This window comes from Lepisosteus oculatus, unplaced genomic scaffold (assembly GCF_040954835.1).
Source record: "Lepisosteus oculatus isolate fLepOcu1 unplaced genomic scaffold, fLepOcu1.hap2 HAP2_SCAFFOLD_99, whole genome shotgun sequence".
Taxonomy (NCBI): domain Eukaryota; kingdom Metazoa; phylum Chordata; class Actinopteri; order Semionotiformes; family Lepisosteidae; genus Lepisosteus; species Lepisosteus oculatus.
This window is the reverse complement of record NW_027168435.1, coordinates 373,697-397,514: the sequence shown is the minus strand read 5'-3', so window position 1 is coordinate 397,514 and position 23,818 is coordinate 373,697. Positions and strand designations below refer to the sequence as shown.

Here is a 23,818-nt window from a genome sequence, read left to right as displayed (position 1 = left end):
GGATTTGGCACGCTCGCAAGCCGTGAGCCGCAGGCGATGAGCCCGGAGCTGAACGGGCCCCACTGGCTCGTTTGTAAGGCCAGGTGTATTGCCAACCACGACCGGCAGGGCAGAGGCTTTGAAGGTGGCCTGGGCTCCTGAAGCTGTGCAGCCACGCATTCTGGTTTCTCTTCATCTCGTACAAATCTTTCGCCTTTTACTAAAGATTTCCGTGGAGAGGAGCATGAATGAGTTCCATGCAATTTTTGTGCTTCCCTGCCTTCGGGTGGGGCGCAGCCTGGCTGGTCAAAGAGAGAAAACAAAAACGCTCGCAATCGGTCTTGTTATGGCGATTGTGGCAGTCTGCTCCGCGAGTCCTCGGTCTCCGGCCGTCTGATTGGCACTCTTTTCTTTGGGGGTTGGGAAGTGTCCGGCCGCAGGGGATCTTGGGACCTCGCTTTGCATAGCGGCTTCCCAGAGTGCGTCGTTTCCGGCACAGTGTGGCCGGGTGTTTTCCGAGTTATCGCACGGATTGGTCACGCTCGCAAGCCGTGAGCCGCAGGCGATGAGCCCGGAGCTGAACGGGCCCCACTGGCTAGTTTGTAAGGCCAGGTGCATTGCCAACCACGACCGGCAGCGCAGAGGCTTTGAAGGCGGCCTGGGCTCCTGCAGCTGTGCAGCCACGCACTCTGGTTTCTTTTCATCTCGTACAAATCTTTCGCCTTTTATTAAAGATTTCCGTGGAGAGGAGCATGAATGCGTTCCATGCAATTTTTGTGCTTCCCTGCCTTCGGGTGGGGCGCAGCCTGGCTGGTCAAAGAGAGAAAACAAAAACGCCCGCAATCGGTCTTGTTATGGCGATTGTGGCAGTCTGCTCCGCGAGTCCACGGTCTCCGGCCGTCTGATTGGCGCTCTTTTCTTTGGGGGGCGGGAAGTGTCCGGCCGCAGGGGATCTTGGGACCTCGCTTTGCATAGCGGCTTCCCAGAGTGCGTCATTTCCGGCACAGTGTGGCCGGGTGTTTTCCGAGTTATCGCACGGATTCGGCACGCTCGCAAGCCGTGAGCCGCAGGCGATGAGCCCGGAGCTGAACGGGCCCCACTGGCTAGTTTGTAAGGCCAGGTGCATTGCCAACCACGACCGGCAGCGCAGAGGCTTTGAAGGCGGCCTGGGCTCCTGTAGCTGTGCAGCCACGCACTCTGGTTTCTCTTCATCTCGTACAAATCTTTCGCCTTTTACTAAAGATTTCCGTGGAGAGGAGCATGAATGAGTTCCATGCAATTTTTGTGCTTCCCTGCCTTCGGGTGGGGCGCAGCCTGGCTGGTCAAAGAGAGAAAACAAAAACGCCCGCAATCGGTCTTGTTATGGCGATTGTGGCAGTCTGCTCCGCGAGTCCACGGTCTCCGGCCGTCTGATTGGCGCTCTTTTCTTTGGGGGGCGGGAAGTGTCCGGCCGCAGGGGATCTTGGGACCTCGCTTTGCATAGCGGCTTCCCAGAGTGCGTCGTTTCCGGCACAGTGTGGCCGGGTGTTTTCCGAGTTATCGCACGGATTGGGCACGCTCGCAAGCCGTGAGCCGCAGGCGATGAGCCCCGAGCTGAACGGGCCCCACTGGCTCGTTTGTAAGATCTGCGGCAGATCGTGTAAAGACGTTCAACTTTGTAACTACTGCACGCACAGGAAGCAGAATAAATTCCTCTTTCAAACTGTCAAAGGTTTGCTTTGCGAACGCTGCAGGACATCGCACAATCTGTTTTGAACGGGGACAAACGATTTCTTATGAGGCGCAGTAAGTACAGACGTTTAAAAAGCTCCACTCATGCCGACGATGCAGCATGAAGAAGCGCAACCTAACGTTTGACAGACAAAAGCCTGGCGCCGCTACGAGCAATATGAAATCAAACTGACAGCACACAGCGTTTCGCGCTGACTCAAAAGTGATCTCGACAGACGCTGTTCTCTGCATAACGCTGAAAGAGCTAAAGAGTGTTTCTGTTGAGACGTAACAAGCTTGTTTCTTTCTACCATGATGTTACCATGACAAAATCTGTCTTTAAACACCTTGCTCAGTCTCTGACGAGACTGTCAAGAATTGCTTTCGCTAATTGTATTGCAAACCGGCGGAAGCGGGGTATTGGGAAAAGTTTTCAACTAGCAATAATCGCGCATCGGCTAAACCTCAAAGGCTAAGATACTGCCACTGCGCAAAGCTGACGGTTGCCAGGCAACCGCGTGGATCCTATGGAAATCGTTATCAATCGTCTCATGGCATGTCGTTGCTGTAACGCTTCATATTTGCGGCCGGACACTTCCCGCCCCCCAAAGAAAAGAGCGCCAATCAGACAGGCGGAGACCGAGGACTGGCAGAGCAGACAGCCACAGTCGCCGTAATAAGAGCGATTGTGAGCGGTTTTGTTTTCTCTCTTTGATCAGCCCAGCTGCGCCCCACCCGAAGGCAGGAAAGCACAAAAATTGTATGGAACTCATTCATGCTCCTCTCCATGGAAATCTTTAGTAAAAGGCAAAAGATTTGTACGAGATGAAGAGAAACCAGAGTGCGTGGCTGGACAGCTGCAGGAGCCCAGGCTGCCTTCAAGGCCTCTGCCCTGCCGGTCGTGGTTGGCAATGCACCTGGCCTTACAAACGAGCCAGTGGGGCCCGTTCAGCTCCGGGCTCATCGCCTGCGGCTCTCGGCTTACCTGGCAGGGGAGATACCTTGATCAGCCTGTAGTTGGAGTAGTTGGATTGTTTTCTTGTTTTGTGGAAGCAGTGTTTGTTTTGCAGTTTGAGATGGCAACCTTTGGATCCCGCAAGAATGCTGTACATTTTGAGCTTTTGGATGACCTCTTCATGGATCGTATGCAGTTCAGCAGAAAAGTGTTACAGAAGGAACTTGGCTTTGAACCTCGGCACTTGGATTTCATCTTTGCTCTCCCAGGTCAGAAAGCATTTGAGGTTGTATTTGCTACCTATCCTCTGTTTGAACAATGCGTGGATGTCTTTGAGGCAAAAAGAGGGAAAGTTCCTGCACTTGAGAAGATCAACTTGCAGCCTCTGACACAGAGAGAGAGGAAAACGGTGCATGTTGTTATGTTCTCGGAACTGGCAAAGACGGAGGACATTCACATCTGGCTTAACCAGTACTGCACCGTCCACCATGGAACTGAGGTTAGAGATGTTGACGGTATAAAAACAGGAGCAAATTCGAGGTTCGCTTACTACCGGACAATGTAAATGGAGGCTTAAGGCACCTGCCCTCTACAATCCAGCTGGGCGCCTGCAATGGCTATGTTTTTTATGTGGGACAACCAAAGGTGTGTCGGCGCTGTGGTGCTGTGGGACACCTGGCATCGTCCTGCACTGTGAAATGCTGCAAGACCTGTGGCAAACAGGGACATTTAGCCTCTGACTGTTCAATGCTGCCAAAGTGCAATTTATGTGGCTCGGAAGGACACGTTTTTAAGAACTGCCCTCACGCCTACGCCAATAAACTCAAAATGAGAAAGGATGAGGCAGTGCTTGTTTCAGCCAAACCGGCCCGAAAAGCCAAAGCAAACAACAAGTCAAACAAAGAACCCTTGTTGGACAAAGAGTCTCAGCCTCCAGCCAGGATCAGTCCTGCTGTGGCTCCGGGGCCGGTGGAAGAGAAATCCACTACGCTCCCACAACCGCAGACTGCACCAGACAAGCACGAGGGTTTGAAAACCCCCGAGAACAGCGAGGACCCCTCCCCCACTCCTGCTCCTCAGAACGAGGGCCAGTGTGGGGCCCCCCGGTGGAGCGGGTCCAGCGACGATACCCAGGATTCAGCGGAGCTGCTTTTCTCAGACTCTGCAAGTGCTACAGATGCCCTCCTCTCCTCCATCCAGTCCGTCACGGAGGATCTGCAACAGCTGGTGGGTGAGGGGGAAGAGGAGACTGGTGCATCGGCTGCACCCCTTTCCCCTCAGTGCTCCCAGGAGCTGGACTTGAGGAAAAGGAAAAATGACTCTGTTTTCTCCCCGAGCGAGGAGGAAGGAGAGCATGGCGATGGGGACAGCTGGAACCCCTCCACCCCTCTTTCTACCCCCTTCCTTGAAATGGACTCCGTGAACGCTTTTACTGCTGCCACCCTGATGAAGGCTCATTCAGAGGATGGCTGGCAGGAAATTGGTAAGAAGAAAAAGAAAGAGAAGGTAACAGGTGAGACCGAAGAGAAATGTGTTTTGTAAAGACTGGTTCCACTTTCTTATGTAAAATGGCTCTAAACATAATTTCTCTTAACACCAGAGGTATCAATGACAGAGTTAAATGCCAGTGTGTCTTTGATTACCTCCAGCAGAGAGAGGGAGATGTGTTGATGTTGCAGGAGTGTGCTTTAGCCTATCAAGAGAGGTATAAAAGCTTTAAAGATAGGTGGGATAAAGGGCCTTCTGTTTGGTCAGGGGACAATAACAACAGAGCCTCTGGCGTGGCCATTCTTTTCAAAGGATGGGCTTTCAAATTGAAAAGTATTCAGAGGGTCATAGATGGCAGGTTGCTGTGTGTGGATGTGGAATGGGGGACCGTTAACCTGCGGCTAATCAATGTGTATTGTCCTACTGACGTGGGAGGAAGGGTGGAGCTACTCAAGGCACTCTCTCCCCTATTGTTAAGTAGCACAGACGTGATAGTGGGAGGGGATTTTAATTGTATCTTAGAGCACACAGACAGGCAGTCTAGCTCTCCGATAAAATTGGATTCCAGCTCACTGGCCCTGCAAAACTTAGTTCAAGACTTTAAACTCTCAGACACATATAGATGTATATATCCCACAACAGCAGGATATACATGGTCAGGGAGGAATAGCAGCTCCAGAATTGACTATTGCTTTGTCTCAGAGAGAGTGAAAGTTGTTGGGGTCACTCTTCAGCCTGTCTTCTTCTCAGATCATCAGGCTTTAGGGTGTAGAGTGGAACTCCAGGGCGGGACTGTCTTTGGCCCAGGCCTCTGGAAACTCAACACAAAGCTGCTAGAGAACGAGGGGGTAGTATCCCGCTACAAGGAGAAACTATCACAGTGGCTGTCCTTGCAGTGTCTGTACGGGTCAGTAGGAGAGTGGTGGGAGGAGGTGAAGATGAGGACAAAGGCATTTTTCATGGCTGAGGGAAGGAAGGCTGCTGCCAGACGGAGAGGAGTGCTAGCCAGGAAACAGAGGCAGCTGCAGCGTCTCTACACGATGCTGCACAGTGGCTTCGATGTGCTCGAGGATATCACCCTTTTAAAAAAGGACATCCGGAGCATAGCCGAAGAAAGTAGTCGAGGAGTGCTGTTAAGAGGCAGAGTGCAGTTCTTGGAAGAAAATGAGAAGTGTACTCGCTTCTTTTTCAGGAAAGTGGTAGGCTCCAAGTCTGTCATGGAAAGTGTAGTTGATGAGGAGGGACGAGAGAGAACAGAGCCGAGTGCTATCCTCTCCTGCACCGAGGCCTTCTACTCAAGACTGTACAGCTCTACAGAGCTAAAGGATGAAGAAATTCATTTTTTTACCTCAAAGCTAGAAAACGTTTTGAGTGAAGAAGATAGGGAAGTACTTGAGAGGGATTTGACAGTAGAAGAGCTGAGACAGGCGATGGAGAGCTTACAGAAGGGGAAAACTCCAGGTGCTGACGGGCTCCCTAAAGAATTTTATTGCACCTTTTGGGATCTGCTTCAGGATCCGCTACTGCTCCTATTCGAGGAAAGCTATAAGACAGAATTGCTGCCTGACTCCTTAAGGGAAGGCACTATCTCTCTCTTGTTTAAGAAAGGAGCAAAAAATGACATAAAGAACTGGAGACCCTCAGCCTGTTAGGCTTGGACACTAAGATCCTGTCCAAAGCCCTTTTCCTGCACCTACAAAATGTAGTGGCCTCACTGGTAGGGAAAGAACAGACTTGTGGGATAGCAGGACGCCTGATGAGCGACAACCTGGCCTTGTTGAGGGATGTCTGTCTGTACTCTGAGGATCGCTCCCTCCCTCTTTGCATTTTAGGTGTAGACCTAGAAAAGGCCTTTGACCGCCTAAACCGGCAGTACTTAACATGGGGACTTGAGCACATGAAGTTTGGCCCCATCATGAGAAAGTGGATTAACCTGCTGTACACAGGTAGCAACAGCAGAGTCATGGTTAATGGCAATAGATCACGCCCCTTTGAAGTCTGTTCAGGGGTGAGGCAGGGCTGCCCATTATCCCCCTTGTTATGCGTTTTGGCTATGGAGCCCTTAGCCTGTGCCTTGCGCCAGGATCAGGCCATTAATGGGATACCAGTGCCTGGAAGTGGGGGAGGAGAGGTAAAGACATCTCTATACATGGATGACGTCACCCTGCTCCTCTCTGACAATGCCTCAATTAGCAGAGCTCTGCAGTGCTGTGATCGTTTCTCTTTGGCTTCCTCCGCAAAAATTAACAAATCTAAGAGTGAGATTTTTTATCAGAACTGGAGGGAGCCAAAAGAAGGACATGATCTCAGGCTGCAAGAGAAGAGAATTAAGGTCCTGGGGGTGTATTTTGGAGAAGAGATGGGAACAGTTAATTGGCAGAACAAATTGCCAATCTTAAACAAAAAACTGATGCAATGGAAGAACCGAGACCTCACCATGACAGGGAAGGTGCTGGTCATCAAAGCCGAGCTCTTGCCTGTCTTGAATTTTCTGGCTTCTACCTTCCCAATCCCACACCGTGTTGCGGCGGTGATGAGGAGATTGATGTTTCAATTTCTATGGGGTGGGAAGCAGGAAAGACTCAGAAGGGAAATAATGTACAAGCCGCTACCCTCAGGGGGGAAGTCTGTCCCAGATATTGCTACGAAGCTGCTGTGCATTTTCCTGGCCTCTGTGCTGAGAGGCTTTGCAACAGCACCTGCAGCGCGTACCTGGACTTATTTTTCCAGGCTCTGGGTAGGTAGGGAGGTGTTCAGAGTGTGGGGTGTCAGACCCAAGCTGGACGTCCAACTATCTGACACATGCCCTGCAATTTATGGGACAGTTTAAAGTTTTCTAAGATCTCACCCAATTGGCCATATTCCCCTCCGAGATGTCAGGGTCCAAAAACTGGAAGATTTCGTTGCACCCCAGAACAATAGGCAGACCCATGTGGGCATTTTAACATCAGCCCAAACAAGGAAGGTGTGGAAACACACATCCTCTAAGTTTCTGTGCAACATTCACAGAGATTTAGCCTGGAGTGTCGTCCACCAGTGTTTACCGGTACGAACTTTCTTGTACCGTAGGGGCCTCACCCCCAGCCCTCGCTGCGTTAGGGTGGGCTGCGGCGAGGAGGAGACTGTATCCCATCTCCTGTGGTCCTGCTTTTTTGCAAAGGCCTTCTGGGCACAGTTTGAAGATTGGTTGCAGGCTCTCTCGTCCCAATTTACCCTGACTGCTGCTTTCGTCATATACGGCATCTCTCCTGTCAAATTTCCTCCTGACGTGTTTGACAGGATCTGGGCCGTGGTGAACAGTGGGAAAGATGCCCTGTGGAGAGTGAGGAACATGGGGCTGTTCAAAGGCATCAAGATTCCAGTCAAGGCTGCAGGTAGCCTGGCCTTGTTCATCACCTGAGAGAAATCTATTACCTCAGAGATCTGTGGAGAGAAGGGAGGGAGGAAGCAGAAAATCTGTGGGAAATAGAGAGCATAGGTCAATATCTCAAGAAACTGTGAAAAACATTATCAAGTTTAAGTAAAGAATGTGATTTGCACCAGAAAAAAAGAAAATTGTTGCTATGTAACTGTTACCGTGTCAAAATGTAATGAGATGTGATCATATATACTTTTTTAAGTATGTATATTAATGTAAAGCTTTCTGATTTGTGATGTCCTGTATTTTTTTGTGAAAAGAAAATAAAGTTCTTAAAAATCGAAATCGGTTCACCCAGGGCGAGGCTCGGCCATTGCACTCCGGCTGTGCTGACCCCTGCGAATTCCCCAAATGTGGGAATCTCGACTGCATAATTTCTGGTAGTGGGGGACTGCGTTCGCGCTCTCCCCTGATGTGCTTGGTCCAAAATCAGATACGGGAGGGTTAGGACACCACGAGCTGCGTGGCTGCGGAAGGATCCCGGTTCGAAAGGAGTCGACGCCGCTGCTGGTTCTCGGTGGCTTTTAGTTAGGGGTCCGGAGAAGCATCTCAAGCTAGTTCCACTACTCCTTCCGGACGTTCATTCCCTTTTCAAAGTCAGTCGTTTTGCTGTAGTCTGCGTTCTTTAGGCTGATTATCGAGGTTAGCCTTTATTTGGTCATGGGGGGCCTCGGTACTGTATGCTGAGTCTAAAGACAGTTTCACCCGTTTTCTGATTGCTCGGTTCTGTAGGTTCTGTACCAGACATGTCAAACAGTGAATTGCTGTACCTCTATTGTATCCGTGCTCAATGAATGAAATCAGTAACAAATGAATATATGTCTAGTTATACGAAAAACAAGTGGTTTATCGACTTGTCTTCATTTGCAGATTTAGAGGCAGCTTCGATATTCGTTTTACAAACGGGTTTTTTTTTTTAATACTGGTCACACACATGCCACAGCAACAAAACATCTCTAGAGATGAGGCTATAGATCACCTTTCCATCCTGCAGGTTTTCCTCCCAAAGCCTACGGAACCAACGGCGACCCCTGCTGGCTGGGAGAGCAAAAGCTTACAGCACCTGGTATTCCCAGGCGGTCTCTCATCCAAGTACTAACCAGGCCCGACCCTGCTTAGCTTCCAAGATCAGACAAGATCAGGCGTGTTCAGGGTGGTGTGGCCGTAACCGAAAACCCAGGCGCCTGACTCGCTACTTGAAGCTGTGTGTGGCGGGGGCTCCGTGCCCCCCGAGCGGGACTGAAGGATCGTTCGTGTGCAACTCTTTGGAAAGGAGCTGCTTTCCAAATCGCATTGCGTGCCTGGATGTTGGCGAATGCGCTCCCTTGTGTTGGCTCGTCCCGCACTGGAGGAGGACAAACAATCTGCACGGAGGAGCACCAGGCAAGTCTTCGCCAGACAAAAACCTCCAGTGCACAGCACTCTGGAAACATTTCAGGGCTGTCGCGTGTTTATTTCAGCACGTAAAGCGCACCGGTCCAACACGTCGGCCGGGCGCGCGGCGCCTCCGCCCTCTTGTGGCCTTGCGGCGTCAGAGCAAGAGGCTCCTTCTCGCTGCCCTTCCGCTGTGTTGCAGGGCCCCGAGAGGGAACCCGGAGCGCGCACTTTGTGGGGGGCGGGGGACCGCGTTCGCGCTCTGCCCCTGGTCTCTTGCGCGAGTACTAAATCTCACGGACAGGGGGGCCTCGTCATTGATTGTTACAGGTGAGACGGGGATTAGGAGGAGACCCTGACTGATGGGTAAAGGGGAGCACTAACACCAGTGGGACACCCCCGGCGTCTCTTTTTGAGAGACGCCCTGGGGTTTCCTAATGGCCAAGGAGGGTCAGGACCTCGGTTTGACGCCTCCCCCGAAGGACGGCGCCTGTTTGTGCAGCAGAGTGTCGCCATCAGGAGGCTGGGGCGTAAGAGAGCCACACAGCCCGCAGGGTGAGCGCTCCCTACTGGTCCCAGTCACACCTCTTGCAGGAGCAGCAGCAACCGGAGCTTTTCCAGGGGGGAATCTCCCATCCGGGTGCCGGCCAGGCTCACACCTGCTGGGCTGCCCCGGGGGTGAGCCCAGTCGAGAGTCGCAGGGCCAGATCTAGTCACCGGGGAGAAACGATACAATTGAAGGATTGCTCGGCTCTCGGCACTTGAAAAGACCGACAAATGTCTCGTTCCCGCTGGAGCTGAATGTACCCGCATGTGTGGTGTCGTCTTCTTCCCCCGCCCCGCTGTGTTTGCTGTATTGTCTCTGAAGCCGGCCCCCCCGAGACGAGACGGGCTGTTCCTGTGCCCCAATTAACACTTTACAGGTGCCATTCCCCGGCATTGTGGCCATTGTCGGTGCTCACATGCGATAAGATAAGGCGGAGGAGAGCGGGGCATGCCCAGCGGCAGACATTCAAGGAGGGGGCAGTGCGAGGTGAGGTGAGGTGCGACACGCCGGAGCCCCGACGCAGCTAATGCGGAGCACTTGTTGGACTGGCATCGAAAGGACGTGAGCGCACGGAGCGAGCCTTCCCTGCGGCGGAGCGCGGGAACTTTCTCCCCCCCTCCCGCTGCAGGAGTTGTGTGCGCTGCAGCGGTGCCGAGAGAAAAGCACAGAAGGCAGCAGGCTCTGGAGAGCAGGTAAGAGACGGAGCCTTGTGGGCAGGCGAGCAGGCCCGTTTTTTGGAAATTGCTGAAAAGGTTTGTTCGGTGTGTGGCAGGCGCATGTCGCGAGCTTGCGTGGTGATCTGCCGGTCTGGAGTTATGCAAATGAGGCGAATTGCATCCCGGGACATGCTGCGAATGCGCAACGGCGACTGCAGATGTGTAGGAAACGGCGCGCTCGTTTTCTCGTTTTGCCCACACTTTTGAGTGTTAGTGTGGCGTGTGAGTGTGTGAAAGAGTGGGCCCAGCAGGAGGCGGTGGCGTGCGGGGCGAGGAGGTGGCCTAGGCTGCGCGATTTGTGCTGTGGGTGCGGGCCGCTTGCAGGGGCCTGTTTAACTCATACTTACCTGGCAGGGGAGATACCTTGATCAAGAAGGAGGTTCACCCAGAGCGAGGCTCGGCCATTGCACTCCGGCTGTGATGACCCCTGCGAATTCCCCAAATGTGGGAATCTCGACTGCATAATTTCTGGTAGTGGGGGACTGCGTTCGCGCTCTCCCCTGATGTGCTTGGTCCAAAATCAGATACGGGAGGGTTAGGACACCACGAGCTGCGTGGCTGCGGAAGGATCCCGGTTCGACAGGAGTGGACGCCGCTGCTGGTTCTCGCTGGCTTTTAGTTAGGGGTCCGGAGAAGCATCTCAAGCTAGTTCCACTACTCCTTCCGGACGTTCATTCCCTTTTCAAAGTCAGTCGTTTTGCTGTAGTCTGCGTTCTTTAGGCTGATTATCGAGGTTAGCCTTTATTTGGTCATGGGGGGCCTCGGTACTGTATGCTGAGTCTAAAGACAGTTTCACCCATTTTCTGATTGCTCGGTTCTGTACCAGTGCAGACATGTCAAACAGTGAATGGCTGTACCTCTATTGTATCCGTGCTCAATGAATGAAATCGGTAACAAATGAATATATGTCTAGTTATACGAAAAACGAGTGGTTTATCGACTCATCTTCATTTGCAGATTTAGAGGCAGCTTCGATATTCGTTTTACAGACGGGTTTTTTTTTTTGAATATGGGTCACACACATGCCACAGCAACAAAACATCTCTAGAGATGAGGCTATAGATCACCTTTCCATCCTGCAGGTTTTCCTCCCAAAGCCTACGGCACCAACGGCGACCCCTGCTGGCCGGGAGAGCAAAAGCTTACAGCACCTGGTATTCCCAGGCAGTCTCCCATCCAAGTACTAATCGCGCTCTGCCCCCGGTCTCTTGCGCGAGTACTAAATCTCACGGACAGGGGGGCCTCGTCATTGATTGTTACAGGTGAGACGGGGATTAGGAGGAGACCCCGACTGATGGGTAAAGGGGAGCACTAACACCAGAGGGACACCCCCAGCGTCTCTTTTTGAGAGACGCCCTGGGGTTTCCTAATGGCCAAAGAGGGTCGGGACCTCGGTTTGACGCCTCCCCTGAAGGACGGCGCCTGTTTGTGCAGCAGAGTGTCGCCATCAGGAGGCTGGGGCGTAAGAGGGCCACACAGCCCGCAGGGTGAGCGCTCCCTACTGGTCCCAGTCACACCTCTTGCAGGAGCAGCAGCAACCGGAGCTTTTCCGGGGTGGAATCTCCCATCCGGGTGCCGACCAGGCTCACACCTGCTGGGCTGCCCTGGGGGTGAAGGATCGTTCGTGTGCAACTCTTTGGAAAGGAGCTGCTTTCCAAATCGCATTGCATGCCTGGATGTTGGCGAATGCGCTCCCTTGTGTTGGCTCGTCCCGCACTGGAGGAGGACAAACAATCTGCACGGAGGAGCACCAGGCAAGTCTTCACCAGACAAAAACCTCCAGTGCACAGCACTCTGGAAACATTTCGGGGCTTTCGCGTGTTTATTTCAGCACGTAAAGCGCACCGGTCCAACACGTCGGCCGGGCGCGCGGCGCCTCCGCCCTCTTGTGGCCTTGCGGCGTCAGAGCAAGAGGCTCCTTCTCGCTGCCCTTCCGCTGTGTTGCAGGGCCCCGAGAGGGAACCCGGAGCGCGCACTTTGTGGGGGGCGGGTGACCGCGTTCGCGCTCTGCCCCCGGTCTCTTGCGCGAGTACTAAATCTCACGGACAGGGGGGCCTCGTCATTGATTGTTACAGGTGAGACGGGGATTAGGAGGAGACCCCGACTGATGGGTAAAGGGGAGCACTAACACCAGAGGGACACCCCCGGCGTCTCTTTTTGAGAGACGCCCTGGGGTTTCCTAATGGCCAAGGAGGGTCAGGACCTCGGTTTGACGCCTCCCCCGAAGGACGGCGCCTGTTTGTGCAGCAGAGTGTCGCCATCAGGAGGCTGGGGCGTAAGAGAGCCACACAGCCCGCAGGGTGAGCGCTCCCTACTGGTCCCAGTCACACCTCTTGCAGGAGCAGCAGCAACCGGAGCTTTTCCGGGGTGGAATCTCCCATCCGGGTGCCGGCGAGGCTCACACCTGCTGGGCTGCCCCGGGGGTGAGCCCAGTCGAGAGTCGCAGGGCCAGATCTAGTCACCGGGGAGAAACGATACAAGTGAAGGATTGCTCGGCTCTCGGCACTTGAAAAGACCGACAAATGTCTCGTTCCCGCCGGAGCTGAATGTACCCGCATGTGTGGTGTCGTCTTCTTCCCCCGCCCCGCTGTGTTTGCTGTATTGTCTCTGAAGCCGGCCCCCCCGAGACGAGATGGGCTGTTCCTGTGCCCCAATTAACACTTTACAGGTGCCATTCCCCGGCATTGTGGCCATTGTCGGTGCTCACACGCGATAAGATAAGGCGGAGGAGAGCGGGGCATGCCCAGCGGCAGACATTCAAGGGGGGGGCAGTGCGAGGTGAGGTGAGGTGCGACACGCCGGAGCCCCGACGCAGCTAATGCGGAGCACTTGTTGGACTGGCATCGAAAGGACGTGAGCGCACGGAGCGAGCCTTCCCTGCGGCGGAGCGCGGGAACTTTCTCCCCCCCTCCCGCTGCAGGAGTTGTGTGCACTGCAGCGGTGCCGAGAGAAAAGCACAGAAGGCAGCAGGCTCTGGAGAGCAGGTAAGAGACGGAGCCTTGTGGGCAGGCGAGCAGGCCTGTTTTTTGGAAATTGCTGAAAAGGTTTGTTCGGTGTGTGGCAGGCGCACGTCGCGAGCTTGCGTGGCGATCTGCCGGTCTGGAGTTATGCAAATGAGGCCGAATTGCATCCCGGGACATGCTGCGAATGCGCAACGGCGACTGCAGATGTGTAGGAAACGGCGCGCTCGTTTTCTCGTTTTGCCCACACTTTTGAGTGTTAGTGTGGCGTGTGAGTGTGTGAAAGAGTGGGCCCAGCAGGAGGCGGTGGCGTGCGGGGCGAGGAGGTGGCCTAGGCTGCGCGATTTGTGCTGTGGGTGCGGGCCGCTTGCAGGGGCCTGTTTAACTCATACTTACCTGGCAGGGGAGATACCTTGATCAAGAAGGAGGTTCACCCAGGGCTACTTACCTGGCAGGGGAGATACCTTGATCAGCCTGTAGGTGGAGTAGTTGGATTGTTTTTCTTTTGTTGGAAGCAGTGTTCGATTTGCGGTTTTTGAAATGGCAACCTTTGGATCCCGTAAGAATGCTGTACGTTTTGAGCTCTTGGATGACCTCTTCATGGATCGTATGCAGTTCAGCAGAAAAGTGTTACAGAAGGAACTTGGCTTTGAACCTCGGCACTTGGATTTCATCTTCGCTCTCCCAGGTCAGAAAGCATTTGAGGTTGTATTTGCTACCTATCCTCTGTTTGAACAATGCGTGGATGTGTTTGAGGCAAAAAGAGGCAAAGTTCCTGCACTTGAGAAGATCAACTTGCAGCCTCTGACACAGAGAGAGAGGAAAACGGTGCATGTTGTTATGTTCTCGGAACTGGCAAAGACGGAGGACATTCACACCTGGCTTAACCAGTACTGCACCGTCCACCATGGAACTGAGGTTAGAGATGTTGATGGTATAAAAACAGGAGCAAGGAAATTCGAGGTTCGCTTGCTACCGGACAGCGTAAATGGAGGCTTAAGGCACCTGCCCTCTACAATCCGGCTGGGCGCCTGCAATGGCTATGTGTTTTATGTGGGACAACCAAAGGTGTGTCGGCGCTGTGGTGCTGTGGGACACCTGGCATCGTCCTGCACTGTGAAATGCTGCAAGACCTGTGGCAAACAGGGACATTTAGCCTCTGACTGTTCAATGCTGCCAAAGTGCAATTTATGTGGCTCGGAAGGACACGTTTTTAAGAACTGCCCTCACGCCTACGCCAATAAACTCAAAATGAGAAAGGATGAGGCAGTGCTTGTTTCAGCCAAACCGGCCCGAAAATCCAAAGCAAACAACAAGTCAAACAAAGAACCCTTGTTGGACAAAGACTCTCAGCCTCCAGCCAGGATCAGTCCTGCTGTGGCTCCGGGGCTGGTGGAAGAGAAATCCACTACGCCCCCACAACCGCAGACTGCACCAGACAAGCACGAGGGTTTGAAAACCCCCGAGAACAGCGAGGACCCCTCCCCCACTCCTGCTCCTCAGAACGAGGGCCAGTGTGGGGCCCCCCGGTGGAGCGGGTCCAGCGAGGATACCCAGGATTCAGCGGAGCTGCTTTTCTCAGACTCTGCAAGTGCTACAGATGCCCTCCTCTCCTCCATCCAGTCCATCACGGAGGATCTGCAGCAGCTGGTGGGTGAGGGGGAAGAGGAGACTGGTGCATCGGCTGCACCCCTTTCCCCTCAGTGCTCCCAGGAGCTGGACTTGAGGAAAAGAAAAAATGACTCTGTTTTCTCCCCGAGCGAGGAGGAAGGAGAGCATGGCGATGGGGACAGCTGGAACCTCTCCACCCCTCCCTCTACCCCCTTCCTTGAAATGGACTCTGTGAACGCTTTTACTGCTGCCACCCTGATGAAGGCTCATTCAGAGGATGGCTGGCAGGAAATTGGTAAGAAGAAAAAGAAAAAGAAAAAGGTAACAGGTGAGACCGAAGAGAAATGTGTTTTGTAAAGACTGGTTCCACTTTCTTATGTAATATGGCTCTTAACATAATTTCTCTTAACACAAGAGGTATCAATGACAGAGTTAAATGCCAGTCTGTCTTTGATTACCTCCAGCAGAGAGAGGGAGATGTGTTGATGTTGCAGGAGTGTGCTTTAGCCTATCAAGAGAGGTATAAAAGTTTTGAAGATAGGTGGGATAAAGGGCCTTCTGTTTGGTCAGGGGACAATAACAACAGAGCCTCTGGCGTGGCCATTCTTTTCAAAGGATGGGCATTCAAATTGAAAAGTATTCAGAGGGTCATAGATGGCAGGTTGCTGTGTGTGGATGTGGAATGGGGGACCGTTAACCTGCGGCTAATCAATGTGTATTGCCCTACTGACGTAGGAGGAAGGGTGGAGCTACTCAAGGCACTCTCCCCCCTATTGTTATGCAGCACAGACGTGATAGTGGGAGGGGATTTTAATTGTATCTTAGAGCACACAGACAGGCAGTCTAGCTCGCCGATAAAATTGGATTCCAGCTCACTGGCCCTGCAAAACTTAGTTCAAGACTTTAAACTCTCAGACACATATAGATGTATATATCCCACAACAGCAGGATATACATGGTCAGGGAGGAATAGCAGCTCCAGAATTGACTATTGCTTTGTCTCAGAGAGAGTGAAAGTTGTTGGGGTCACTCTTCAGCCTGTCTTCTTCTCAGATCATCAGGCTTTAGGGTGTAGAGTGGAACTCCAGGGCGGGACTGTCTTTGGCCCAGGCCTCTGGAAACTCAACACAAAGCTGCTAGAGAACGAGGGGGTAGTATCCCGCTACAAGGAGAAACTATCACAGTGGCTGTCCTTGCAGTGTCTGTACGGGTCAGTAGGAGAGTGGTGGGAGGAGGTGAAGGTGAGGACAAAGGCCTTTTTCATGGCTGAGGGAAGGAAGGCTGCTGCCAGACGGAGAGGAGTGCTAGCCAGGAAACAGAGGCAGCTGCAGCGTCTCTACACGATGCTGCACAGTGGCTTCGATGTGCTCGAGGATATCGCCCTTTTAAAAAAGGACATCCGGAGCATAGCCGAAGAAAGTAGTCGAGGAGTGCTGTTAAGAAGCAGAGTGCAGTTCTTGGAAGAAAATGAGAAGTGTACTCGCTTCTTTTTCAGGAAAGTGGTAGGCTCCAAGACTGTCATGGAAAGTGTAGTTGATGAGGAGGGACGAGAGAGAACAGAGCCGAGTGCTATCCTCTCCTGCACCGAGGCCTTCTACTCAAGACTGTACAGCTCTACAGAGGTAAAGGATGAAGATATTCATTTTTTTACCTCAAAGCTAGAAAACATTTTGAGTGAAGAAGATAGGGAAGTACTTGAGAGGGATTTGACAGTAGAAGAGCTGAGACAGGCTATGGAGAGCTTACAGAAGGGGAAAACTCCGGGTGCTGACGGGCTCCCTAAAGAATTTTATTGCACCTTTTGGGATCTGCTTCAGGATCCGCTACTGCTCCTATTCGAGGAAAGCTACAAGACAGAATTGCTGCCTGACTCCTTAAGAGAAGGCACTATCTCTCTCTTGTTTAAGAAAGGAGCAAAAAATGACATAAAGAACTGGAGACCCCTCAGCCTGTTAGGCGTGGACACTAAGATCCTGTCCAAAGCCCTTTTCCTGCGCCTACAAAATGTAGTGGCCTCACTGGTAGGGAAAGAACAGACTTGTGGGATAGCAGGACGCCTGATGAGCGACAACCTGGCCTTGTTGAGGGATGTCTGTCTGTACTCTGAGGATCGCTCCCTCCCTCTGTGCATTTTAGGTGTAGACCTAGAAAAGGCCTTTGACCGCCTAAACCGGCAGTACTTAACATCGGTACTTGAGCACATGAAGTTTGGCCCCATCATGAGAAAGTGGATTAACCTGCTGTACATAGGTAGCAACAGCAGAGTCATGGTTAATGGCAATAGATCACGCACCTTTGAAGTCTGTTCAGGGGTGAGGCAGGGCTGCCCATTATCCCCCTTGTTATTCGTTTTGGCTATGGAGCCCTTAGCCTGTGCCTTGCGCCAGGATCAGGCCATTAATGGGATACCAGTGCCTGGAAGTGGGGGAGGAGAGGTAAAGACATCTCTATACATGGATGACGTCACCCTGCTCCTCTCTGACAATGCCTCAATTAGCAGAGCTCTGCAGTGCTGTGATCGGTTCTCTTTGGCTTCCTCCGCAAAAATTAACACATCTAAGAGTGAGATTTTTTATCAGAACTGGAGGGAGCCAAAAGAAGGACATGATCTCAGGCTGCAAGAGAAGAGAATTAAGGTCCTGGGGGTGTATTTTGGAGAAGAGATGGGAACAGTAAATTGGCAGAACAAATTGCCAATCTTAAACAAAAAACTGATGCAATGGAAGGACCGAGACCTCACCATGACAGGGAAGGTGCTGGTCATCAAAGCCGAGCTCTTGCCTGTCTTGAATTTTCTGGCTTCTACCTTCCCAATCCCACACCGTGTTGCGGCGGTGCTGAGGAGATTGATGTTTCAATTTCTATGGGGTGGGAAGCAGGAAAGACTCAGAAGGGAAATAATGTACAGGCCGCTACCCTCAGGGGGGAAGTCTGTCCCAGATATTGCTACGAAGCTGCTGTGCATTTTCCTGGCCTCTGTGCTGAGAGGCTTTGCAACAGCACCTGCAGCGCGTACCTGGACTTATTTTTCCAGGCTCTGGGTAGGTAGGGAGGTGTTCAGAGTGTGGGGTGTCAGACCCAAGCTGGACGTCCCACTCTCTGACACATGCCCTGCAATTTATGGGACAGTTAAAAGTTTTCTAAGATCTCACCCAATTGGCCATATTCCCCTCCGAGATGTCAGCGTCCAAAAACTGGAAGATTTCGTAGCACCCCAGAACAATAGGCAGACCCCTGTGGGCATTTTAACATCAGCCCAAACAAGGAAGGTGTGGAAACACACATCCTCTAAATTTCTGTGCAACATTCACAGAGATTTAGCCTGGAGTGTCGTCCACCAGTGCTTACCGGTACGAACTTTCTTGTACCGTAGGGGCCTCACCCCCAGCCCTCGCTGCGTTAGGGTGGGCTGCGGCGAGGAGGAGACTGTGACCCATCTCCTGTGGTCCTGCTTTTTTGCTAAGGCCTTCTGGGCACAGTTTGAAGATTGGTTGCAGGCTCTCTCGCCCCAATTTACCCTGACCGCTGCTTTCATCATATACGGCATCTCTCCTGTCAAACTTCCCCCTGACGTGTTTGACAGGATCTGGGCCGTGGTGAACAGTGGGAAAGACGCCCTGTGGAGAGTGAGGAACATGGGGCTGTTCAAAGGCATCGAGGTCCCAGTCAAGGCAGCAGGTAGCCTGGCCCTGTTCATCACCCGAGAGAACTATTACCTCAGAGATCTGTGGAGAGAAGGGAGGGAGGAAGCAGAAAATCTGTGGGAAATAGAGGGCATTGGAGAGTATCTCAAGAAACTGTGAAAAACATTATCATGTTTAAATAAAGAATGTGATTTGCACCAGAAAAAAAGAAAATTGTTGCTATGTAACTGTTACCGTGTCAAAATGTAATGAGATGTGATCATATATACTGTTTTAAGTATGTATATTAATGTAAAGCTTTCTGATTTGTGATTTCCTGTATTTTTTTGTGAAAAGAAAATAAAGTTCTTAAAAATCGAAATCGGTTCACCCAGGGCGAGGCTCGGCCATTGCACTCCGGCTGTGCTGACCCCTGCGAATTCCCCAAATGTGGGAATCTCGACTGCATAATTTCTGGTAGTGGGGGACTGCGTTCGCGCTCTCCCCTGATGTGCTTGGTCCAAAATCAGATACGGGAGGGTTAGGACACCACGAGCTGCGTGGCTGCGGAAGGATCCCGGTTCGACAGGAGTGGACGCCGCTGCTGGTTCTCGCTGGCTTTTAGTTAGGGGTCCGGAGAAGCATCTCAAGCTAGTTCCACTACTCCTTCCGGACGTTCATTCCCTTTTCAAAGTCAGTCGTTTTGCTGTAGTCTGCGTTCTTTAGGCTGATTATCGAGGTTAGCCTTTATTTGGTCATGGGGGGCCTCGGTACTGTATGCTGAGTCTAAAGACAGTTTCACCCGTTTTCTGATTGCTCGGTTCTGTACCCGTGCAGACATGTCAAACAGTGAATGGCTGTACCTCTATTGTATCCGTGCTCAATGAATGAAATCGGTAACAAATGAATATATGTCTAGTTATACGAAAAACGAGTGGTTTATCGACTCATCTTCATTTGCAGATTTAGAGGCAGCTTCGATATTCGTTTTACAGACGGGTTTTTTTTTTTGAATATGGGTCACACACATGCCACAGCAACAAAACATCTCTAGAGATGAGGCTATAGATCACCTTTCCATCCTGCAGGTTTTCCTCCCAAAGCCTACGGCACCAACAGCGACCCCTGCTGGCCGGGAGAGCAAAAGCTTACAGCACCTGGTATTCCCAGGCAGTCTCCCATCCAAGTACTAACCAAGACCGACACTGCTTAGCTTCCGAGATCAGACGAGATCGGGCGTGTTCAGGGTGGTGTGGCCGTAAGCAAAAGCCCCGGCGCCTGACTCGCTACTTGAAGCTGTGTGTGGCGGGGGTTCCGTGCCCCCCGAGCGGGACTGAAGGATCGTTCGTGTGCAACTCTTTGGAAAGGAGCTGCTTTCCAAATCGCATTGCGTGCCTGGATGTTGGCGAATGCGCTCCCTTGTGTTGGCTCGTCCCGCACTGGAGGAGGACAAACAATCTGCACGGAGGAGCACCAGGCAAGTCTTCAGTGCACAGCACTCTGGAAACATTTCGGGGCTGTCTCGTGTTTATTTCAGCACGTAAAGCGCACCGGTCCAACATATCGGCCGGGCGCGCGGCGCCTCCGCCCTGTTGCTGCCCCTGCAGCTTCTTCACTTTTCCCTTTAGTTGCCATCGATTTTTTTGTAGTGCTATACATATACGATTGAGGTATCTTAGAGTTCTCCTTCGAAGACCCAGCACTCTCTTTTCTTTTCCCAGTGTTACTCATATCGGACTTTTTAAACCTAAAAAAAAATCGTTTTTTTTTCTTTCAATTATAACTGAAGTTTAAACAACTAGTGTTAAGTCCTTATTTTTCTGTAGTCAAAAAAAGCAAAAATTAACATTCAGGTCATGAAAAACTCAAAAAAACTCCCCAACCACTAAACTTTACCTCCCACCTGAGCGCCATCTTGAACGCCCCTACCACCAGAGAATGCTCACGATTTCGGAAGCTGTCTCCGGGACGTGCTGATTCCACACATCCTGAATAAATCATGATATTGTTAGTTGCTGTAGCTAGACGTTCAAATGAGTTTCATGGCCAGATGGACTGTTTCCTCCAGCGGTATAATATTGCAGTGAGACAGCACGATGCCTGCAAGACTATGTCACGCTAAACGCCACAGATTGTGTTTGTCCGTTCGTGTCAGTCGTCCCGCAGCCACGGGAAGTGGGACACAAACATGCTGCAATGCTTTCAAGACGTTAGGATTTGTTTGTGCAACATCCAAGAGGAGTACTTGTGGCTTGAATGTGAACTGTACGTGCCCGCCCCCTTTCCTCTGTAGTGCATGAGTTCCTCCCGGCATGCCCTTCGTCATTGTTCTGTCATCTTGTATTTAAAGGGTTGTATTTCTGCTGCTGAAAATAAGCAACGGTTTTCTCACAACGCCCTTTGTTCCCAACGGAGCCCTTGTCTGTCATGAAATTCTTCAAAACCTCAAGCTAGAAGAAGAAGAAGACGACAAATATGAAGCGTTATAGCAACGACATGCCATGAGACGATCGATAACGATTTCCATAGGATCCCCGCGGTTGCCCGGCAACCGTCAGCTTTGCGCAGTGGCAGTATCGTAGCCTGTAAGGTTTAGCCGAGGCGCGATTATTGCTAGTTGAAAACTTTTCCCAATACTCGCTTCCACCGGTTTGCAATACAATCGGCGAAAGCAATTTTTGACAGTCTCGTCAGAGACTGAGCAAGGTGTTTAAAGACAGATTTGGTCACGGTGATATCATGGTAGAAAGAAACGAGCTTGTTACGTGTCAACAGAAACGCTCTTTAGCTCTTTCAGCTTTATGCAGAGAACAGCGTCTGTCGAGATTACTTTTGTGTCAGCGCGAAACGCCGTGTGCTGTCAGTATGATTTCATATTGCTCATAGCGGCGCCTGGCTTTTGTCTGTCAAACGTTAGGTTGCGCTTCTTCATGCTGCATCGTCGGCATGAGTGGAGCATTTTAAACGTCTGTACTTACTGCGCCCCATAAGAAATCGTTTGTCCCCATTCAAAAGAGATTGTGCGATGTCCTGCAGCGTTCGCAAAGCAAACCTTTGACAGTTTGAAAAGAGGAATTTATTCTGCTTCCTGTGCGTGCAGTAGTTACAAAGTTGAACGTCTTTACACGATCTGCTGCAGTTTTCAGTGGGTGGGCTTTGTCAAATGGCTTGGAAAAACGCACTGTGTTTCGGCTCGGGAAACATCATGAGCAGTGTCCTGCATGTTTTCTGTGTATAGCTGTCTTTTAACGCATACAGAATTCATTCGAAATCATTGATTTCTCCAATTAACAAGGGTCCCTTTTTGAACCTGCCAGAAGCATTCTTTCAATGGAACAGATTTACTCCGGGGAAGGGCAGCATGACATTGAGAGTAGCTCAAGCTTTCAGCACCTTTATCTGACTGCATGTATGCAGACACTGCTCAGAATCCCCTGTAAGATTCTCCTTCAATTCCGTTTTGCAGTGCTTTAGCTCTTTCAAAAGGCTTCGCTTTGCTAGTCACAATCCAAGGCTCATGACAGCATTTGAAAACATTCGCAACTGCGTTGGCCGGGAATCGAACCTGGGTTAACTGCTTTGAAGGCAGCTATGCGCAACACTGGCTCGCTCCAGAATAAATCTCACGTCGAGGGCATATTTTTTCCATTTTACCGTGAGTCGTGCTCAGCTGCACAGAGGAGAGAGCAGAGCAATGAGGTCACGGGGACAGGGGAGTCACACGCTGGCGGTTTGAATACGCGGAAGATCACTGAGGGATCCTCAGTATATGGACCCTCCGTGCGCCATCAGTCCGCACTCCGGACTCTGAATCCTGCCATCCGAGGTAAGATCTCGGCGGAACCTGAGGCGCAGTTCCTTCTTAAAACGTAATCTGGTGAGCATTTCTAGAATCGTACTTGTATAGATGCAGCCTTTAATGTGTTGCTAGGTTAAAATTGATGACTTCTTGTATTTCAGTAGGCAACTGCCCTCTTGATTTCGGATTTAATTTCTTTATTACAGGGGCGCTTTTATGAAGACAGAGTCATGTTCAGGTACTTTGCTTGATGGAGGAAGCTCATTTCGGACTCTGTGATCTGCTCACCTGGAAAGGTCTGCTATACTACTACAAGAGATAAGTAGAGTCTGGAAGAAGGGACAATTTTATGATGCTTTGGAAGATAATGTTTTTTTTTCTTATACTGAAAATGAAAGGTAGTTGTTTCTATATGGACTCAGTCTTTGGAATTTGTATATTTATATATTTCAGTGAACCCTCAGCCATTCCTTCTGTATTGTAATTCAATTTCTCTTTTAAAATTCCTTCCCCACTTCTAGGACCTGCAGTTGCTAAACTCCACAATGGCTTCTATTGGAAAGTCTGTGACTGAGACCAAGTAAGTGTTCATTATGCTCAAACTATGAGAGAGAAAATTAAGGATAATTTAAGAAATCAGTCTTAGCTTGTTTCTATACACAGATGGTATTATTTATTTTCAAAGGAAACCCGCGTGGATTCCCCTGGTGTGCAAGATGTGCCTGAATACTCTTGATCAGCTTCCTGCTCACTTGAAGAGGGCGTGTATGAAGCACGCCACGGCAGAAAAGATCAGGATGGCCTCTCAACAGGCGAGGGAGGACATGATGAATCACCTGAAGAACGGGGTCATCGTGGATTACCACAGAATAGAGATCGTGTCTGGTGAGGCAAACAGGATAGTGGTTGTAAGACTGCTAGAGTCCTTGGGCCTTTTTGTACATGGGAAGCCTGAAGACACATTGGCAAGGTGAGATATTTTTAATCTGTAAGGCTTCTGTAGTTTCTTTTTGAAATCATTGTTACAACATATTATGTAAAAGCATGTTGAAAAGAATCTACCTGCATTCCAGCAGCCCTGAGCAAGAGGCCGCTGTCCAGGAGGAAGAGATGCCAGAGGCTGCTCTAGAAACTGAAACAGAAGCGCATAAGGAAGGGGAAGATGTGAGCTCTGAAGAACTCTATCAGCAGTAAGACTTTTTTATTTTTCAGATGTATCTATTTTTTACTAAAATTCTAATTTGTCTTATAGGTATAAAATGTTTAAACCGGTGTTTTATATCCTTACAGGCCCTGAGTAGTTAAAAAGTATCAGCAGGCCGGAAGAGAGTGGCCCAAGCTGGACTCTATAGAAAGCACTCCCTGGATGCTCCTCTCCTGATTGGATTCAAACAGTACCTTACCAAGGATCTGGGAGTGGCAAATTATTCTCAGGAGGTATTTATTTTTTAAAGGCATTTAAAATTAAGCAATGGTATCTTCATTGTAAATGTTTTTATTTCTTAGCTTAAAATTCACCCATGTGAAATGATGTCAGCCATAAACATCATGACTCTATATTTCCTACCTGAATCTATTCTACTTAAATTATTACATTATACACAATTTGAGTTCATTTTAAAAAGTAAAAGGTAATGA

At 50.8% G+C, this 23,818-nt stretch overlaps 10 non-coding genes and 1 pseudogene across 10 annotated transcripts; 7 read left to right on the top strand and 4 right to left on the bottom strand.

Moving 5' to 3' along the window:
* Positions 1-155: 155 nt before the first annotated feature.
* Positions 156-272, top strand: LOC138237582 (U5 spliceosomal RNA). The gene has a single exon (XR_011189032.1). It is a non-coding gene; the product is annotated as a U5 spliceosomal RNA (small nuclear RNA).
* Positions 273-663: 391 nt separating this feature from the next.
* LOC138237529 (U5 spliceosomal RNA) lies at positions 664-780 on the top strand. The gene has a single exon (XR_011188982.1). It is a non-coding gene; the product is annotated as a U5 spliceosomal RNA (small nuclear RNA).
* Positions 781-1,171: 391 nt separating this feature from the next.
* On the top strand, positions 1,172-1,288 carry LOC138237573 (U5 spliceosomal RNA). Its single transcript, XR_011189023.1, has one exon. It is a non-coding gene; the product is annotated as a U5 spliceosomal RNA (small nuclear RNA).
* A 757-nt stretch (positions 1,289-2,045) lies between these two features.
* Positions 2,046-2,187, bottom strand: LOC138237565 (U4 spliceosomal RNA). The gene has a single exon (XR_011189016.1). It is a non-coding gene; the product is annotated as a U4 spliceosomal RNA (small nuclear RNA).
* Positions 2,188-2,417: 230 nt separating this feature from the next.
* LOC138237522 (U5 spliceosomal RNA) lies at positions 2,418-2,534 on the bottom strand. The gene has a single exon (XR_011188975.1). It is a non-coding gene; the product is annotated as a U5 spliceosomal RNA (small nuclear RNA).
* A 5,258-nt stretch (positions 2,535-7,792) lies between these two features.
* LOC138237543 (U1 spliceosomal RNA) lies at positions 7,793-7,962 on the top strand. Its single transcript, XR_011188994.1, has one exon. It is a non-coding gene; the product is annotated as a U1 spliceosomal RNA (small nuclear RNA).
* A 639-nt stretch (positions 7,963-8,601) lies between these two features.
* On the bottom strand, positions 8,602-8,720 carry LOC138237537 (5S ribosomal RNA; annotated as a pseudogene).
* Positions 8,721-10,526: 1,806 nt separating this feature from the next.
* On the top strand, positions 10,527-10,690 carry LOC138237541 (U1 spliceosomal RNA). Its single transcript, XR_011188992.1, has one exon. It is a non-coding gene; the product is annotated as a U1 spliceosomal RNA (small nuclear RNA).
* Positions 10,691-18,720: 8,030 nt separating this feature from the next.
* On the top strand, positions 18,721-18,890 carry LOC138237542 (U1 spliceosomal RNA). The gene has a single exon (XR_011188993.1). It is a non-coding gene; the product is annotated as a U1 spliceosomal RNA (small nuclear RNA).
* Positions 18,891-19,526: 636 nt separating this feature from the next.
* Positions 19,527-19,645, bottom strand: LOC138237556 (5S ribosomal RNA). The gene has a single exon (XR_011189007.1). It is a non-coding gene; the product is annotated as a 5S ribosomal RNA (ribosomal RNA).
* Positions 19,646-20,937: 1,292 nt separating this feature from the next.
* Positions 20,938-21,078, top strand: LOC138237555 (U4 spliceosomal RNA). Its single transcript, XR_011189006.1, has one exon. It is a non-coding gene; the product is annotated as a U4 spliceosomal RNA (small nuclear RNA).
* Positions 21,079-23,818: the final 2,740 nt, after the last annotated feature.